Source organism: Diabrotica undecimpunctata, chromosome 3, assembly GCF_040954645.1.
Source record: "Diabrotica undecimpunctata isolate CICGRU chromosome 3, icDiaUnde3, whole genome shotgun sequence".
Taxonomy (NCBI): domain Eukaryota; kingdom Metazoa; phylum Arthropoda; class Insecta; order Coleoptera; family Chrysomelidae; genus Diabrotica; species Diabrotica undecimpunctata.
The window spans coordinates 162,897,092-162,916,829 of record NC_092805.1 but is presented as its reverse complement, the minus strand read 5'-3'; positions in this window follow the sequence as shown (position 1 = coordinate 162,916,829).

Here is a 19,738-nt window from a genome sequence, read left to right as displayed (position 1 = left end):
AATTAACAGGGTGATTTGTGTAATTGACCATTTATTTTATTTTACTGTAGTGTTTATACGGCTCATTTGATTTTTTTAATTTTTACATGATACAGTACACTACTATCAAGCATTCGACTGGTATTAGCTAAACTAAAAAATTCCAGGACTGGCTTTGGAAAAATAAATTTAGGGATTCGTATTAAATATTACACCCTGTATAAATTTTTTTTAAAATGCAATAAGTGATTTTCAAACTACATAAATAGCCAATGAAAACGACATATGCGACAATGTTGTCGCACTTTTATTAAATTTTTAGTGAACGATCAAATCTTACCAAAAATAGAACAACCATAATGAAGTATCAAATTATAAGGTTTAATGTTATAAATTTCAAACATTTTAATTAAAATGAGTTCCTACAACATAATCTAATACGTAGAAACTTAACATCTTTACTGTTACTTTGTATTATCTCTACGATAGAATCAATTGTTTTTCAATTTTAAATTTTTACTCGTAGATCGTATTGGGGCATTATTTTCGATAAATAATAAATTAAATTGATTAAAAAGTCAAACCTCTTGTATGTGTTAGTTTTTGTTGATTGGAAATGATTAAAATTTTATGTCAAATAATAATACATTGCATCAACTGTACTAAATAAAAATAAATCTAAAAAAGTTTAAAATGAAGGTTGGCGTTGACCGTTTGACGTTTCTTGATATTTTATACCCATTGTCATTATTGTCATTATCAATTGTTATTTATGTGTACAAGAATACATATTTCTTCTGTCATATCTACGTTAAGTACATTGTGTTAGTTTTGGTAGAGCTTTTGTTACTTTCGTTCAAAAGGCTAACATCAGTTTTCGACCACAGAATATGCAGACATAATATTTGTTTATGGATTCTGTAATGGGAATGGTAGGGCTGCTAGTAGAGAATATCGCAGGAGATTTCCTAATCGTCGAACTCCCAGTCATCCAACATTTGGGTCAGTTTTTAATTATTTGCGAGAAAATGGCACTTTTCCTAGTGGAACAACAGAGCGACATGTAGATGAAGCGCAGGAAGATGACATTATGGACGCCGTTACTATGAACCCTACAATAAGCACTAGACAAGTAAGTCGAGAACTCAATGTTACTCAATCAAAAGTAAGTAGAGTCTTACAAAAAAATAATCTATACCTATATCACATTCAAATGGTTCCCAGGGTCCAAAGGGCCCCAGGACGAAGAAGAATATTCTGTCTTGCTAACCTGAGAGCATGGTATAGTTAGAATTTAACACAGCTATTCCATATAGCAACCAACAAAGTCATCGTAGCCAGAATGATCGCCAACGTTCGGAATGGACAGGCACCCTAAGAAGAAGAATAATTTCTTAGAAAATATTTACGAAAATAAAACTTATCCTCCTTTCTCGTTCCGTTCTGAATTATATTTTAACTGATTTATTTACAAGTCCTATATAACGTGATAAAATAATAATTTTTAATATATTGTAAAAGAATTGGATAGCTAGCTACAAGAGAGCATTTTTGAGATGACCTTAAATAAAAATTTCAAAACATTCTTGTTTCGAATAACTTTTGTTGTTTCAATAAAAAGTTAATAAACTAATCTCCACCCAAATCCCCGTACAATTTTAATAAAAAACTCACATAAAGTTTTTCGTTTGGGGTTTTCAATAAAAGGTCGGCGGACACTGCAGACAATTCTCAGAGAATATAACTTGCCGCATAATTCATTCTATTCAGGTGGACCTAATATCGTCCTACGGCTTTCATTTTACATGTAAAGTGTGCCGGCGTCTGTCTCAGACACGAGATAAATTCTGGGACGGGGCGTAATAATGAATTATAGCCCGGCACACTCCTCCACGATATTTTAGACTTAACATTCACCGATTTGTCCTGATTTTCTTGCGAGATTACTTCCGCCGCTTGATTTGTATACGTACAAGGTTTTGTTTAGCGCACTGGCTATTACAGCATACTAAAATAAACGCTGTTTGTTATCATTCCTATGTTTCTGTACATTTTTTGTAAATTATCCACACATTATCAAATTTCATAACTATCTCTCTCTCATGTCGTTTCCTCATTGCTGAGGATCGTGATTTCCTACAATGCGGGCATTCAATATTATAGTTCATAACTATAAATATAGTTATAAAAGGCTATATCCTCCAAATATATAATTTTATTGTCCTAAGAGGTCTTTTACTATAATTTTGATCTTTTGTACAACACCGGATCAGCTACACTTATTATTTTATAGTGTTTTGTTCACTATTGTTAATATCCAGGTTACTCTTTTATACTATTGTAGCATCTTTGTATTCTGTTCTGTATTGAAATCATCCCGTATGTAATAAAACATCGAAAAATAATTTTTAATCCTTTTGCATCGTTGGAGTCGATAATAAAAACATTTTAAAGTTTGTTTATATATCACAGATGCGTATTTCCTTGGTATTTGCTTTGATCGTTAAGCCGCTTAATATTGTGCCTGAAATAAACATCCACTTACATCACTGAGAAGGTTTTGCGGGAAAGAAAATTACATCACTCTCGCTGGAACCACTGTCAAAGGCAGTTGGTGTTCGTGTTAGTCCGAATTTTCTTCAAATCCGCAAATGTTTTTTCGTTATTCGTTTTTTATCGGGAATTAGTTAGTGAGCAATTGAAAAGGAAGTTGCATATTTCTTATTGTGAAGTGAGGTTTGGAAGAATCTTTGAACAGTCAAGACGCTCCGAGTGTCGGAGTTAAAAAGCCGACAAATTTGTTTAAACAAGTGATTTATCCTTAATGTAATGTGTCAGTTCTGATAGAAGTAATCACTGTCTGTTTTATGTCGTCTCTCACCTAAGAGATTTGTATCTAAAAGATTTGCGGCGTTTCCAACAAATTTAAAAGATACCCACATGTGTTCCAGTTTTTAAAGAAGCAGAGTTTCAAAGTTTGCGTCCAGTACCCAACTTAATGCCTCATTTTTCGCAGTTTGGTGATGAATTTGTTCATGTGGCAGAGAGTGTAAGCCCAGTTCCTAACACCAGAAATTTTAGTGAAATCCAGGTAACTCTTTTGTGCTGATTTTTAAAGGAAAAATAAATATTTTCTAATAATAATTGCTTTCATAACAATGTTAGGGTGTGGCTTAGCTGTGATATTACTTGTTCTCAGTTTTAAAATTTAATATTGACATCTGACAGCTAGCTTTATTTTTTTGACATTTGGTAAATACCTAAACATAACAGATCTTGTTTTGCTTTCTATTTTTAGAAACAGTTTAACCTCTATGCATAGTTTCACCTAAAAAGATATTTTTTTATTTGTAAAATTTTTTCCCGACACCAATTTGTTTATTTCTTAAAAAAAAAGTTTCTAACCCCTTTTTGTGCTTTTAGGAAGAAAAAGCCTTTTCTTTCATCCAGCAGGAAGATTCTTCAAAGCGACGTCCTTACTTTAAATAGCTTAAGAACCTTCTTGTGTTTTATTTGTCCAGGAGACTCATGTATATAAACCTTTGTTGTATTTTTGTAGCCAATCCAATCCCATTGTTTTATTCACTTATCTACGACCCAGTTCTCCAAATTAACCCTGAGTAGCCGTTCTTAAACGTTCCGATTTGTTTTGCTGGCCCTATCTCCACCCCAGTAATTTCTGTCCCCATTTTTCAACCCCCTATAGTAGTACCCTATGTGGTAGGCAAAATATTCGTTACACTGTTAGAATTCCAATGGTACCCTCATAGTATTATAATATATTGGTAGTTTATGGGAGTGTTGATCAAAACAAAAAGACGCTACATCACCTTCACAAAATAGGTACTCTTAACAACACATATTGCATTACAAGATGACGATGCACAGATGGTGCATATTTACAACTTCTATATACTTCATGTTATACATCTTTCTTTCTAGGGACATTAGAGACATTGTTAATAGCTAGATCTGTAAACAAAACTTGCATTAAAATAAACGAGCTATGAAATAATTATTGTGAGTCGATACATGGACGTTGAAAATATCTTCCATTAACAAGCTGGAAGCCTTCGAAATGTGGACCTTGCGAAGAATGTTCCGCATACCATGGACAGATAGGGTGAGAAACGAGGAAGTCCTAAGAAGAGCAAATACTGAGAGAGAATTGCTCAGCTTGATCAAGGCACGAAAGATTGGATACCTGGGCCACATCCTGAGAGGGGAAAAATACGCAATCCCTCAACTAATTATCCAAGGAAAGATTGAGGGCAAGAGAGGAGTAGGTCGCAAACAAATGTCGTGGCTGCGAAATATAAAGAACTGGACAGGCGTAACTAACACTGGCGAACTTTTGCATGCCGCAAAAGACAGACGTCTGACCTTAAGATAATTCGCCAACGCACTATAGGTGCACGGCACCATAAGAAAAAGAAGAGTCGATACAAGATGAAATTAACTATCCAAGCGATTCTGTACGTCAGGAAGATGAATTTTGTGACCTGTATAAAGATGGTGTTGACCTAGAGCTGAAATTGAATCAGAATTGCGAACAGAAATGGAATGTTCATAAATCCTATTTTGGATTCTACGATTTATTTGACCTGTATAGGATCGGGGGCAGTCTGCACAAGGAATTTCATAAACTCCGTGTTGTTTATTTGGAATATTGTCTTTGATTAATCGGACAAGAGATGAAAGTTTTTGTTGGGGGATAAATATTGTTTTTATTCCTCTTGATTTAAAAATTTTGTAGATTTTGTCAGTGACACCTTTGATGTAAAGAAGAAAAGCTTTCGTATGATGAGGGTCTGAGTCTTTGGAATGAGATTGAGTGGCACAACTTGGGAGTGTCAAATGGGAGAATATATATTGAGGTGGTTCGAGAACGTTCGACGTCGAGAAGTTTATTAGCCAATACGAATAATTTGTAGTATGACTTAGAATAGAAATTTCGTAGAGAGACAAAACCAAAGATCATCATGATGATCATCAAGAAAAAAGTTATGTAAATATACCTATTGTTGTGTACGAATATAATTACCTATAATTTGTAGCAGCAGAACTTTTACCTAAAATCTTGAAGATTGTATCGTCTAGTATACTTATCTCGTTAAAACAAATTAATACAACACATATTAAAGCCTCCTCGTAAAAGTCAATTTCATCTACTATACCATGGAATGAGTATTCAATCAAACGGGATAAGGAATATTCAATTAACTACCTTACGCAATTTAATTACCTTCGAAACTAAACTGACTGGCGACAATGAAATTTTGTCATTATCACTTAATGTAAGACGGTAATATCTTCAGCGATGCTCATAACTTGCTTAGTTGTGTTAATTAAACTTGGTGAATGTAACGATGATGTGCACTAATAGACACAAAATGTAGTATATTGTATTTATTGGGCGTGTGTTACTTCACCAAATCTAAGTGTTTATCTAAAAATATTGAATAAATATAAAAACCATAATCTAGGCATTAAAATAATTAATAAAACAAAAGAAATTATATTTAGAACAGAGCAGGTTAGAATGACGTTTAGCTGAAGTAAGAGGAGGAAGAACACATATCTGAATACCTAATGAAAAGAACTATGAGTTATTTCGGTTGTTAATTAATTAAAAAATTCAGGAAAAAAGTTTAATGGGGAGTAGATAGAACTCCTGGCTTGTGGATCTTTGCTGATGGCAAAATATCTTTTAAAAACTTAAGAGCTACTATTTTATAAATAAATTAACCAACTGGATCGTCAACCATCGAATGTCATACTCGATGGAATTTCTCCTAGTTATTCAGTTATCCCATACAATACATGTGCTTTTTGTTGAAAAAATGCAGGCAACAATACACTGTCAGGGCAGGTTGCAAAATGCATAATAATAATAATGCATTTTGTTTAAATTGCTTGAGTGTTAGCTAGATCAAGTTGTATTTAATGGATACAAACGATTTAAAGCAAGCAAGCAAAAGTAGTAATTCAACCTATAGAGACTTTTACACCCATAAGAACATTTAAGCATACAATTCATTGGAAGAGAAGGATTGATACAAGTAAATCACGGACGAGTATTTCGAGGACCAATGCTCCCTGGGATTTCCACCACCCCTCTGGCAGTACGATAATATGCTGTAGGAGGCTGCTATCACCTTATGCACGTCATATAAGAGTACCGAGAACAAATACCTTATTATGTCATGTTCACCGAGTACAGTAAGGTTTACATGAGTCGAGTAGTTGTTCTTAAGCAAATAACTGAAAACAAGTAACTTGAATCATATTCAAGCGCTTGATTAAGAACTTAAACAATCACCGAAGCAAATCAAGTAACTTAAAAGCTATACACATTACTTGTTTAAGAAGGCGCCTTTCACCACGGAACGCAGTGTTGGTGGAACCATACTTGAATGGCCTACCTCACACTTGCTTCACGTAAACAGTTGTTTACGTAAATAGGTACTCGCTGTCAAGAATTGGTCGTGTGAAGTCGATTTTTAAGTATTTTACCCTTTCTATCCCGGGCCTTTTTTCATGCTTAAAGTCCCATTCTGGTAGATACCTTAACTACCACTCATACCATAATAATTCTACCAAAGTCATCTTAATCAAACAGATGAAAAATAGAGTAATAAAACTATCAGATCCTTCATTTTATACAAAAAACCTACAAATCCTACAGAAACTTTTTATTTCAAACGCTTATCCAACACCATTAGTGAATAATATTTTGTTTAATACTATCCATAACGAAGATATTTCACCTTCCTTCACAACTAACAATGCTGATCCTGATATCTTAAGTGGGAGCCCAGTCTCGGATACTCCTATCAACAAATATTTTTCATTACCATATTTCAGAGATATCACTCCGGGGTTAACAAGGATTCTGAAAAGTGTTGAAAATGGCTTTGGTAATAATAATAACAACATTAAACTTGATGTGGCTTGTAGATCAGCCCTAACAATTAATAATCTTTATTCTAAGATAAAAGATAAGACTCCCATAGATAGGCTTAGTAACATTGTCTACAACATTCCATGTCTCTCTTGCAACAATTCCTACATAGGTCAAACATCTCAATTATTGAAATCACGTATTACACTACACAAAAGTGATTCTCAACTTCACCCTGACCGTTGTGCATTAGCCAAATATGTCCATTCCACTGGTCATCTTATGGACTATACGAACACTACAATTCTCCACCGTGAGAACAATAAATTTAAAAGAGAGTTCATCGAAATGTCTAATATTTTCCTTAACGATTTCTCCATTAATGTTAAGAGTGACATTAAGAATCTAAGCGATATATACCACTTCTTACTTAAATCAGATACCAAGAACAATACAACATCACAGATAACTAATTTGACTGATATATCCATTAACAACTAACCTACCTTTATAATTAATTTTCATTAACTAAAAAAAGATAACTTTCCCTTACTTTTCTTAGATACATCTCAATAAGATATAATAATGCATAAACAATAGGATATAATTAAATAAAGAAAATCAAAATAATATTTCCCTATATTGGGATTTAATTTCATTGGTTTTTTACCAATGAACCTTAACGACATAAAGATTCATAAGAACTACTGAATTTGTTAGCGCTTGCGTTCTGGCTAAAACAGAACCTCACTTTTAAACTTTCTAAAAATCAAAAATTTAGTTATTGCCGACAATTCAAAGAATTACCTCCTTTTAAATGTAGTTACATTGGGTTTTTCGATTAACCTTGGGTATACCTTTGCGTGTTAAGTTCAAAGCTACCATACATTTCAAACCTTAAAAAAACTTTTTTTGCACATAGTAACAAAAAACACCACTATGTTACTGCAAAGTTTTTTAATATTCTAACTCTACAATTCTAAGTTACAGTAAGATCAATAATGTTTTAATAGATAATATATGGTAGCTAATTATAATCGAGAAACAAAAAGAAGCGTGGGAAGACCCAAAAAGAGATGGATAGACGATATAACAGCTGTAGCTGGAAAGCAATGGATGAGAATTGCAAAAGATAGGGAAGCGTGGAAACAATTGGAGGAGGCCTATGTCCAACAATGGATGAATAAAGGCTGAAGAAGAAGAAGAAGAATTATAATTTATTCTCTTTCAGCCCTGAAGAAGCCAAATTAATTCTCTTTGGCGAAAACGTTCGGCGAAACAATTGATACTCATTAGAGTCTTTCTTGCAGATTTCCCCAATATTTAAGAGTTTACTATATATATATATATATATATATATATATATATATATATATATATATATATATATATATATATATATTATGTTTATGTCTAAAACAGAATAAAGAAATAAGTGCACAATAAAAAAACAATTATTACAAATTTACCTTTTATAAAGTGCTTCTATAATAGTAAGTTTATAATATGGAAGAAGTGGCCTTTCTAAAGATTAGGTCAAATAGAGTACATAGAAAATTTTTATACCATTTTGTGGTGTTTCTTATAGATTCCGTGGAGCTTAACATCATATCTAATCGATCTGTTGCACCCATATTTTCGTTGTAATCTACAAACAGCTGGTTTTTGTATGGGCCCTTTTCCCATATCCTTCCATTTCACGCAAATCAAATTTTCGGCACACATCGAGATAGATTTGCCTTTGCATAATTTTTGAGTTTCATTGGGCATCTCTTTATGATTAGCACGGACTGTACCGCAGGAATTAGTCTTATGTTTATGCAGATATGTACACAAAGTAGGGCTAATGTACCAGTTGTCTGTATACAGGTTATGGCCTTTATTCAAATATGTTACCATAAGATTTGCTACTACTGAGCCTGATATTTCAAGATATTGGAACAGAGTAATATCTCTTGATTTTTCAGTATAGACAATAACACCTAATATATATCCTGTCTCGCAGTCACATATAAGAAAAATTTTTATTCCAAAGCGATGGCGTTTGGTCTTTATGTACTGTTTAAATCTCAAACGTCCTAAAAATCATCAAAAAAGGTATTCACTAAACAATTAAATGAACAGTTAATAAATTTAGTTGCACATGTAATGTGGTAAGTTAAAAAAACATTCGCAATTCACTTTCAAAATTTGAAGAGTTTAGGGAATCTTTCAGAATGCTCTACTGAAAAATTGACTTACATGTCAACTATTACCGTACCGATACAGATTTGGTTTTCCAAGCTTTATTTATGAATGGCTGAAGTAGAAAAACATGATATGTAACATTATATCAGCGACTGTCTACAGGCAGGATTGGGCAGAACTTGATATATAACTTATCAAGTTCTGCCGTATCTAATAAGTGCCAGAGATGCCATATCATATATTTCATTCTCATTCTTTACGTTTTTATCTTCACTACAGACATATAAATCTCTGCCAATTTAAATAAATATTAATTAATGACATGCCAGTAACCTGATTTTTGCAAAAAATCGGACGTATCAAGTTTTGACATACCACTACTATTCCAAAGTGTATCATACGTGATCATACTAAATACAGTTAACCGATTAAGCGAAATAATTATCTTAAAATGCCGTAGTATTGATCGAAATATTTTGCAAAAAGTTAGAGAGGAGACAAACATAGGTTGTTTAGGAATTCCTGAAAAAATATGCGCTTGAATTTAACCGCCAAAGTTTCAAACATACATTACAAATATTTTATTCTCCAATTTTACCCGATTTCATCTTCCTTAAGTAGTTCTAAACCCATAAAAGGATCCGTATTTATGTTAATGGTTGTTTAAACCTTCGAAAGTTCCCAGCTACCCCCTTTTCAGTTAAAAGGCGAAAGAAAAGTGCTTAAATTTATTTCTCTCTGGAAATTATGTATGCATGTTTATTTTTAAGCCATATATCAAACAGATGTTATTCAAAAAAAGTGGAACTTAGTTGAAGCGTCAGCGTTGGAAAACTTTTCGCCTAACCCAAGGAAGATTTATAACGTTTTAAAACTGAGTTTTTCACGCTCTTCTTATAAAATCAATTTTTACCGACGTATTACGTTTCCCAAACTTTTCACTGAGTCGGCAACTTTAATGTAGTAATTTGAGGAAACTATCAAACATCCTTAATTATTGCTTTGTTGCATCATATTGAAACTACGGGAGTTTGCAACTATGGTAATTTATCACAAGGTAAATAAAAAGGAGAAAAAATAACTAGTAAAATATATACACAGATAGTTTATTGCTATTATACGGGGTTCGCCAAACCTCTGGCTTTCTTTGCAGTCAGTCAACAGAACGAAATAAACCAAAGTTGTGTTTTTTTAAATAGAAAACCCTATATATTATTCTAAACCATTTTTAAGTATATTTTTTAAAAATTATAAAAGTTTGTATAAGATTTTATATGCCTAAAATTATTAATTTTTGAAATATTTTCACTTGTGTTCAGGAAAATGGTAATATTTAAAGGGCTGTGGTTTAGGTTTTTCAATAAAAGTTATTTCAATCAGAGACTGCGAACAATCAAAAGACAGAACAACATGGAAAGTTATTGGTTCTGTATCAGTATCTATTAAGATTATGATTTTTAGTGTCTTCATATACATTGAATGTTTACTGTCATTATAGGATGCCGCGCTCAGCACAATATTTGTCGAGACCAATCAGGTCCTACTTCGTATGTAAAAATGAACGTAAAGAATAGTTGTGTTTTAAGTACTTGGTATATTATAATCAACGAAAACATGTTGCGTCATATACAAAAATGCATTATTACAGAAGCACATCAATGTTTGAAAAATGATACATGGACTGTAACTTTGGAATAACTGGAGGCTGCACTTGCTATTATGTACGCGAGAGGAGTCTATGACGCCAAAAATTTACCAACCAATAGCTTGGGGTCAACAGTATGGGATCCTTATTTAGGCAAACTTTGTTATGAGACAGATTTAAGGATATTATAAAATATTTCAGGTTTGAAGTAAAGCAAACAAGATGAACGATTAAAAACCGACAAATTTGCTGTAGCCTCTGCGGTTTGGAATAGATTTATAGAAAATAGTGGCGCATGTTACAAACCGGAAATAAATCTCACTGTGAACGAACAACTACTATCTTCTAAAGCCAGGTATACGTTCACACAGTATATATAAAATAAGCCGGTTAAGTTTGGCATAAAATGTTGGATTTTGGCTTGCGTAAAATCAAAATATATTCTGGTACTGATCATTTGCGCAATAAAGATACAAGTGCTGGTAAACACATTGTTTTGCAGATAATATATTTAGAAAGGAAGTTCCTTTATAGAAGAAACAATAACACCTACTGCATACCAAGGAAAGAGTTACAAAAATATGCTTTTGTTAAGCTCGTTACATCAATCAGTGGAGGTTGCTGTCGATGGAAGAAAAACTTCCTAAAATAGTAAGGTTTTATAATCAAACCAAATATGGGGTTGATATAGTGGAACACATGGCGCGTCTCTATACTACAAATGTTGCTTCAAGGCGATGGCCTATGCACGTTTTTTATAATATTTTTGACTTCATAAGTTTATTCCTCAGCTGTGTGAAGAATTATGGGCTCCGAACCTTACCTTCTGAAACCTAATACTACACCCAGCAACACCGGTTCTACCAAAAAAGTACTTTTACTATCCAAAAACGAAAAAAAAAATATCAGTTAAAAATATTTTATATAGGAAATCATATTTCCAATCAGTTCTATTGCTGTAAAAAGGCAATTTGTGGAAAATGCCAAAAACTGCTAACTGTATGGTGTTCCAAATGTTTAAACGATAAAATTAAAAAAATAAAATCAGATTTTATCGTCTAGAGTCTAGAGCATGTTGAGTATTTGTACTTGTGTATTCTCGATGGCAACCTAGAAACAAACAGCCGAATTCAACCCTACGCGACTACTACTGTCATCGAATGCCATAGTCTGTGGACTAGTATGCATTTCGATGCGCATCGCCCCGCCTCGAATTTTTCCATTGGCTCTTGACCTGGAAATCCCTATTTATCGCTCGAACAGCGCATATAAATATTGGCGATTTTCAGGTCAGCCAGGTTAGTTCCTCACGGGCTCTCCGAGAGCTTAGTGCTCTCGGGGCTCTGCTTCCTGCATTTATTTACCATACTCTGTGGCTGAGAATTGTTTCAACTTAACTTGGTGTTTTATTTCGACGAAGAAATTGTCATGTAAGAAATATCTTGCCTTTTTCAAGGCAAGACACCAAAGATAAATATTTCCCAAGTCCATAACCCGAAAATGGACTTAAGTAGGGGAGCTCTCGACAGTATATTCGAAGCCCTCTACAGAGCACCCGGAGACAACAGAAGGTGGTTAGACCCTTATTTGTTCCCCCGAGGTGACATGGCGCCCGACAACGTGGTTAAAATCTGAACCCACGACCCAGCTCGAATTCACAGAAGGCAACACACCATTGACTTCAACATAGGTTGAAGTCAAGAGAAGAATGGGGAGAACCACGTAGTGTTAGAAAGCAATTAACACTCCGACATCGAGGCCTTCTGCAGACCTGACGCCTTCGACGTGCAGACACCTTTGACGAGCCAGGCTTATTCGAAGTTAGAAGCCCCAGATGCCGATGGAAGTCCCGGAGTAGACCCAGTCATCGCTCCCCTACTGAAAGTGGTTGGATGACCACGCAGGCTTCGGCACACTGGTACTCTACGAAACCCCGTTGGATATGGCAGATGGGATCCGGACGACCGAGAAGAAGACGAGCCCGTTGGAGGAGTTGGCACACCGACCGAGGATGGACCTGTAGGAGCTTGAGATGTCGTCATCACCACCGATCTCTCCCTGTAAGTAGTGCAGTGTTGTGTGAATTTCTTTATGAACATTTTACTTGTATTTTTATGCATATTTTCTTGTGTATTTTCACATTTTTTAATCAATAAATTTTTTTTCCCAGCCGCAGAGTCTCCAACTTAACTTGGTGTTTTATTTCGAGGAAGAAATTGTCATGTAAGAAATATCTTGCCTTTTTCAAGGCAAGACACCGAAGATAAATATTTCGCAAGTCCATAACCCGAAAATGGACTTAAGTAGGGGAGCTCTCGACAGTATATTCGAACACCCTCTACAGAGCACCCGGAGACAACAGAAGGTGGTTAGACCCTTATTTGTTTCCCCGAGGTGACACTACCTGTATTCATTCCACAGTTTAATTATTGCAGCCGATAAGTGAGTTTTGTAAAAATTAGAGTTAGATTTCAAAGTGGAAGTTTTAGATATAACTGAAGAAAAAAAGTGACGACGTAAGTAATTATATTCATTGGAATTAATATGTGTAATATTATGTACTTTTGTTGCTATTTTTGCCATAAAATGTCTTGCACTATTATGGTTGAAAAATACCTTTCATTGTTGGCAGTGTTTTGCTCTCTTTTATTTGGCACATTTTTTTCATTCCAGAATAATGGGAAATTGGCTGATATCTGAGTCTTTAAAAAGTAAATGTAGTGAAGTCACTAAAGTATCCGAATCAACTAATTCAGTGACAACTAGCAGACATGGAGAAGATGCAAATATCCATGAGATCCATTTAGTCTAGCTCATCTAAGTTGTTCTTCCTCAATTCGTGAAAAGAAGGTTCCTTACCAAAAAGAAATTCGGAGAAAAATAAGAAAGAATAATCCTAGCTATCTCACATTATATGGCTTTATTCAAGTTGGCAACGAACAGGCACCAGAAGACCAATGCGTTAATTGTCACAAAAATTTTGCTAATAGGTGCCTGGTTCTATCTAAATTAAAAAGACATTTGGAAAATAATTATCCTGGTTTAGCCGATAAGGCCGAAGAAACCTCCAATCGTCGTTCTTCATCTCTTTAGATAGTTGGTTTGCACATTGCAAAAACTGAAAAACCCCATAGCATCGCCAAGGAACTGATTAAACCTTGCGTAAAGCATGTCGTACAATGCATGTTAGGTTCAGATATGACCAAGAAGATTGATAATGTGCAGATGTCAAACAGCACTATAAGCAAGAAAACTTGTGAATTTTTCAGTTTACAGCTTGATGAAAGTACCGACATTGCTGGACTTGCTGTTCTGCTTGTGTTTGTGAGGTTTCCATTCAGGATTGAAACATAAGAACTCCTTATGTGTAAAGAGCTTAAAAGTTTGCCACTGGTGAAGAAATTTTCAAGGCTATCCACGAATATATAAAAAAAAATGATATAGAGAGCGGCTGCAATGGTTGGTAAAATTAGAGGAGCGGTGTCTAGAATAAAGGTAATGGCAGAAAATGCCTCCAGCAGTCATTGTATCTTACATCGCCATTATTTGTCAACTAAAAAGATGCCGCAAGCTTTGAAAGACGTATTGGATGGTTCTGTGAAAATAAATAACCATGTGACGAGCCGTCCGCTTCAAGCTAGCTTTTTAAAGCTCAGGGGATCAGAGAGAACGATCTACAGCTAGCGCCTCAAAAAACTGAGATGTTAGTTCTCAAAGGGAGCCGGTAAAAATCCTCTCTTCGCTTTATAGTGGAAGGTGTGGAGATTGCACCGATTAAATCGATTAAGTATCTGGGAGTCTGGTTGTCGGAAGGACTAAGGTTCAGAGTACATATCTAAAAGACGGTAGAGAAGGCGAACCGAAATCTAGAGACGTTGATAGGGCTGATGCCAAACATTGGAGGCCCAGGTAGCACCAAAAAAAAGGTGCTAAATGGAATTTTCCAGTCGGTAATAACCTATCGGTGGATACCGATCGTTTTGTTGTGCAAAGGCAAAGTGGACGAAGGAGCTTATTCCCGATCTGAGACCTTGGTGGGAATGTAAGTTCAGGAAACTAGACTACTTCCTGACGCAGATTCTGAACGGCCATGGTAGTTTTGGTACCTTCATAAATAGAATAGGCAAATCTGCCTCGGCAGAAAGCACTGTTTGTAGGGTACCGGACGCTCCCGCCCACATTTTTAACTGTTAGAGATGGGCAAATGAGAGGGGAGATTTCGAGAGGCGAATGGGTTTCGGGCTGGATGAAAGAAACGCTGTAAACATAATGTTGAGAGGAGAGAAAGAATGGGAAGAAGTAGACTGTCTGATTTCTGGGGTGATGAAGAAAAAGGAGCAGGAGAACAGAGGAGGAATTTGAGACAGGGATCTGAAATTTATGGTTAATATTATTTATTAGTTTATGTACGGTTAATCAGGCACTACGCTGGGATCTTCTGGCCTAGTATCTTACTCGGCCGAAAGATGCCAGGGGGTCTTGCTCCGTGACGTAGATGTCCAAAAAAGATTTCCCCCACCGTTGCCTGTCAGAATTCAATGGATACCTTCTTAGGCTCTTAGTGGAATCTGGCAACACGGCAATTAAAAAAAATCACATTTACACAGAAGTCTTTCATCCAAGAATTAAAAGATGTCAATTGGCTGCTAAAATTGGGATACCTTTCAGACATCTTCGAAATAATAAATAAAATCACCACTTTGCTTTAAGGCAAAGGACGAGCACAATTAGATAAAATCAAAGCCTCACGTAAAAAAGTTTCATTTTTCAAAGCTTCTTCTTCTTCTTCATGCGACTAGGATTACTCCTGTTTGTCTGCCTCTTATTCTATTTCAGTCGTTGTTGACTGTACATTATCTGTCCACCTTTTTGGCGGCCTTCTAACGGGTCTTCTGCTATACGGCTTGTTGTTTTTACAGATGTTCACTAATCTATCTGATCCCATTTGGTTTACATGTTCGTTCCACTTTTTTTTCTTGTTTTTATCCACCTGTTAATATTTTGAATTTTGCATTGTTCGCGTATACTTCTGTCGGTTTGTCTGTCTCTTAATGATATGCCCGCTATTGATCTTAATACTTTCATTTCGATATTGTTGATTTGTTATTTCGTCTTTCTTGTATCGGTCCTTGTCTCCGCTGCATATGTTAGGATTAGTATTACTGTTGTCTTGTATACTTTCATTTTGCTTTTCGTGGTCAGATATTTGTTTCTCCATATGGTTTCTCGGAGGCAACTACTTACTCTTGCCGCTTTTGGTGCTTGTCTTGTGGTCTCTGTTCTTATATCCCTGTCACTAGTAATCTATACTCCTAGGTAATTGAATTTCATTACTTGTTCTATAATTTTGCCGTCTATTTCTAGTTTGCATCTACGCGGCTCTTTACTTATCACTATACATTTAGTTTTTTCTACTCATATTCTCATATTAAGTTTGTTTGCTGTGATATGAAAGGTGTGGAGCTGTCTTTGTAGGTCATCTTTGTTATCAGTAATTAGTACTGCATCATCGGCATAGCACAGTATCGTGATTTTATGCGCTCTTATGTGGTATCCGTATCGTTTTCTTACTTCGTGAATGGCATTATAACTCTTGTCTTGTTGTTCTTGTTAATTTCATTAATTGTCCTTATTATCTGATGGTCTATGTGTTCAGCTTGTAATAAATTTTTCAAAGCATGTGTTGAAAAGATGACCCTCACAAATTTCTTTTGATTACAGAAATTTGTTATAACAAATGAAATCAATCCTTAAACGAACTCATTTGAAATTGTTATTGCTCATTTGCAAGGTTTGAAGGGAAGTATTGTAAACTATTTTCCTGGCATTGACTCAGATGACTTATATAGCTGGATGATGGTCTTGTTTTGGTGAAACCCAAAAAATAAACCTGTCGGAATGACAAATGAAGTTTTTCAAAATCTACTTGAGATTAGCGAAGATAGCAGTTTAAAACTCAAATACCGTGAAGGAAGCCAAGAAGAGTTCTGGATGCAGGTATGTTCAGAAAATAATGTTGTTGGCAAGGTTGCAGTGAAAAAACGTGTTTGTTTTACATCGACTTATCTCTGTGAGTCTTCTTTCTCCGCATATGCTTACATTAAAAACCAATACAGAAGCAAACTTCAAGCATCAAGGGATTTGAGAGTCAATATCGTCAAGACAATAACTCATGCCTATACAAAAACAACTTTATCATCTTTAACAGACAGATATGCACAGCTGATATTGAGTACAGAAAAACTGAATATAACTACCGTGTCATGTACTATTCTCATTATCTGTACTTTATTTATATTTAGACAGTATTTGTTTAGGAAATATAAATATTTATTAATCCTCAGTGTTTGGTCTGTTAAAATGACCTTTAGCATATATTTAAATTTAAACTAACAATCTAAACCTTTAATTACAATAATATTCTCTAAATTTCAGTATAATTTTATATTCTCATGCTTCGTAACACTAAATTCATAACTAATTCAACCCCAAAGTTATTTCGTACTAAGTATGATGTCTGATCCACTGAATATTATGTAATATTCATATTACATCTTACGACCGTCTAATAGTGCCAACATTAAATCTGATATATAAATGTTTTAGATTACTTTACAGCCCTAAAACTCTTTAATAGAAGTGTAAATGGTCCTTAAGGTAAATCGTTTCGTGGAAATAAGCAATTTAACTTTAATAGTTAAGTGTAACCTTTACATTATGTACGAGTAATGGGATAAATTTTCGTTTTAATTATTAGGATGGAAATTGCTGCTGACTCGGCGGATTATCGAAGTAGTTTCAAACTATTTAAGTTAACAACAAGTAGTGACTTATGGAATCTCTTAATTCCACTGTTTGTTTTAGTTTTATTTTGCCACAGCACTATAACAGTATACGTTACTTCTGAAATATTTCGAAATATTTTATTTCAATTATTTAGTTCAAATACATACATGAAAGGCTCAGAGGCAAAGATGTATAACCACAAAAATGTCTTTTACTGGATTAGGCTTACAATTACAAATCTATACTGGCATCAAGTAGCAAGAATAAAGGTTGAACAAGAACTGTCGGATGAAATAAATATAAAAAGAGGAGTGAGACAAGGCTGTATATTGTCGCCTTTATTTTTAACTTATATTCCGAGGAAATATTTAAGGAAGCCTTAATGGAGAAAACCGAAGGTATTATTGTGAATGGAGTAACCGTCAACAATATTAGATATGCCGACGATAGCTTAGTGCTTGCTAATTGCGGAGAAGACCTTTAAAATCTAATGAACAAAATAAAACAGACTTGTGATCAGTATGGATGAAAACTCAACGTTAAAAAACTAAATATATGATAGTTAGCAAACAAAATTATATACAGGATGACGGTATAAAAGTCGGAGATGCCACACTGGACAGAGTAGAGTGTATCTCGGCAGTAATATCAATCAGAGCTGGGATCCAACCTCAGAAATTAAAATCCGAATAAAACAAGCCCGAGCTGCCTTTGTAAAAATGAAAAACGTACTTTGCAGTCACGATCTCAGCATTGACCTTAGAGTTCGAATGACATCTTGCTACATCTTTCCTGTCCTGCTGTATGGAGTGGAAGCGTGGACTTTAACTGAGGCTATCCTTAGACGCTTGACAGCCTTTGAGATGTGGGTATACAGACGACTACTAAAAATAAGCTGGGTTGACAGAGTTAGAAATGAGGAGGTCCTTAGACGGCTAAACCAAACAACACAACTGGTCAATATAATAACGAAACGCAAGCTGGAATACTTCTGTCACATTATGAGACACCCTGAAAAATATTATCTTTTACATCTGATCATTCAGGGAAAGATCCAAGGTAATCGTGGTCCTGATAGAAGAAGAAGATCATGGCTGAAAAATCTAAGGCAATGGTATGGAAAATCAACTGCATCGTTATTTAGAGCGGTTGTCAATAAAGTCACGATAGCGAATATGGTAGCCAACATGATATCCAATGATTGATAACGGTCATGGAACTAGAAGATGAAGGGATAGGCTTAATAAGTGCCTATAAGTAAAAAAAACTCAAAAAATGAATTGCTGAAATGAAGACAATGATGTACCAGAAGGCGAATTGCACCAAGATTCCAGAAAAAGAGTAAGAAATCTTGAGAATCATGTAAGATATCAAAGGAAGATGCTCCAATAGAAAGGAGAAAAATACGTCACGGAGGAACGAAGACATAAAAGTTATAAAGAACTTGTAGTTGGAACACGTTCTCGCAAAATAAAGTATCATACAAAATTTTCTAATGAACCAAAGCAAAGCATCTTTAAAAATTACTTGCTTAACTGGTCAATGAAAAATGCTTTTATTCAAGGGAAAATATAAGTAGATGACAAAAAGAGAACTTATATAAAAAATTAAAATTCACGTAGGTCTAAAACTCATATATATATATATACTTTACTGGATGAAAATATTTCTGACCAAGTGGTATGTAAGAACATTTTTAAAGACACTGTTTCCATTATCGATAGAAAACTCCATTAGCTTTAGCACAAAAACAAGAACATGGGACACCTCTTCGCGACGCAAGGGCAAACATCGATTCCATAATAAAATCAATATTAAAGACGAGCAGTACTTATGTACTGCTCGTCTTTAATATTGATTTTATTATGGAAATAAAAATGTGGCATCTCGAGGAGCTCAAGAGATAGCTTTATATTTAATAAACCATCTTGAGATACACTTCCTGACCCAACCGATTATCTGATTTTGTATAGCGACGCTGGCGGGATCACGAATCGGAATATTTGCGTGTCTTTAATGTTAAGTAATTACTTTCAAAAGTATAAATCATGACTCGAAGTTATAAAACAAGGAGTTTTTGTATCTGGACATAGTTTTAATATATGCGATCAAGATTTTAGATTGATTGAAAAGGAGAGAAAACACCATGATCGAATTTTTGATTCGGATGATTGTGTTTCCATAATTCTATCGGCCAAAAAAGAAATCTAAATTCTGGGTCAAAAAAATGAATTTGT